Here is a 1,957-nt window from a genome sequence, read left to right as displayed (position 1 = left end):
AAGAGAAGGCTGAGGGGGGATCTAGTGGCCTGTTACAAACTAGTCAGAGGGGACCAGCAGGCATTGGGAGAGTCCCTGTTTCCCCGAGCACTGCCAGGAGTGACCAGGAATAACGGTCACAAGCTGACAGAGGGTAAATTCAGATTACACATCAGGAGGCATTATTTCACTGTCAGGGCGGCTAGGATCTGGAACCAACTTCCAAGCGAAGTGGTGCAGGCTCCTACCCTGGGGGGTCTTTAAGACAAGGCTTGACAATCACCTTGCTGGGGTCATTTGACCCCAGCGTTCTTTCCTACCATAGCAGGGGGTCGGACTTGATAATCTGCTCAGGTCCCTTCTGACCCTACTAACTGTGAAACTATCAAACTATGAAACACACATCAGGATAAACATATTTTTTGAAACTTAAAATATGTTATTTTAGGTGTGTAATTTTTAGTACGTAATTTTTTTTTCTGGTTCTAAGATGGCAAACCCCGCTCCCAAAAGGAGTACTTCCGGGTGCAAAGGGAGGGACTTCTGGTGGCAAAGGTCATGGGTTAGGGACAGGACTTCCAGTCCCAAGATGGCAACCATGGGCAGGGGACCTGTCAACAGGTGGAGCTACCCTTGTGGCCATCAACAGTCACTGAAACTTGTTAAGCAGTCCTCCAGCTGAAATAATTACCCATCCCTAGGTTAAGAACTAATCTTTTACAGCCTTTAGGGAGGCACAATTTCATCTAGGAATCAGTCCAGTAAATAAAAGCAGTCTATCCCCTGCATCAGTGAAAAGCAAATTGATTGAGAGGATAGTAAATACAACTCCTCAAAAAAAGACACCAGCTTTACCAGCAAACCTATAATCCCAATGGCCCCTTCAACTTTATCTCTTTAGGATCAGCACATATAAATGGAGAAATACAGCTCAAGAAATAAACTAGAAGCAAATTGCCTGAGGAAAGGCATGCACAAACAAGCAGCCTATGTGTTTGAAAGCATGACAACTGTGATTCATTTGGGGTTGGGGTATCCCTATATTACTTTTAGGGGTTGTGTTATTTGTTCATAGCTTTAAAAAAAATGAAAACCTGGGACTGGCCTTTAGTTTAACATGTCCATGATCTTAGCCACCAATCAGGGAATCCTTTTGAGGGTGCCAGAATCCTTCATGAAGTGCAAATTTTAATAGCCACAAACTCTGCTGTGTTCCCATGCCCTCTTCCAGGTCTGAGTCCATACTAGTTTATCTAATATTCCTCTGTAGTAGCCTATAACCTCAACTGCAGTTTCTTCTACAAAGGGCAGCTCTGCATTCCAGTTGGAAGAAAGCTGACAGGAAAAGGATTAACTGCAATTTTTTAGAAACATTGAGGACTGAAAGAGGATGAAGGGGCCACTGACTTCATCCAATTGCTAATCAGCACTCCTACAATAGGGCCAGCCTTCACAGCCCTACCACTGGGATAGAGGCTTGGCAACTCCATATAACTTTAGATCAAAAGAAAGAAAGTCAATGAATATAAGTTGGAAAGTGCCCTCACTATGTCAAAGTATTGGGAGAGGGAGGTTATTTTAGCTGTTAAATTCAGTCAATTAAAAAGTGTAGAGTTAGGCGAGCTGGAGAGGAGGAATTGCAATGCAAAGGAAGTGTGAACAAATCTGTTGACAATAGCAACAGATAGAAATGGGCATATTTTAGCCCATGTAACTCAAGTTGTGGTCAAACACTTGACGAATACAAGATCATAGAAATAAAATGAGTGGGAAGACTTAATTTGGTCTTGTCATCAATGCTGAGCTGACAAAGGAAAATAAAAGGAAGGGTAGTGCCGATGTGAGGAGAAAAGGAAAAGGATTCAAAAATATTTAAGCTGAAAGTGGAGAACTCTTTAGCCTGGAAAAGTGCAGGCTCAGGGGTGATCTGATGGCCACCTATAAGTTTATCAGGGGTGACCACCAGGATCTGGGGGAA

The sequence above is a fragment of the Crocodylus porosus genome, unplaced genomic scaffold (genome assembly GCF_001723895.1).
Source record: "Crocodylus porosus isolate Cpor-Errol unplaced genomic scaffold, CroPor_comp1, whole genome shotgun sequence".
Classification (NCBI taxonomy): domain Eukaryota; kingdom Metazoa; phylum Chordata; order Crocodylia; family Crocodylidae; genus Crocodylus; species Crocodylus porosus.
Note: the sequence above shows the minus strand (reverse complement) of the source record.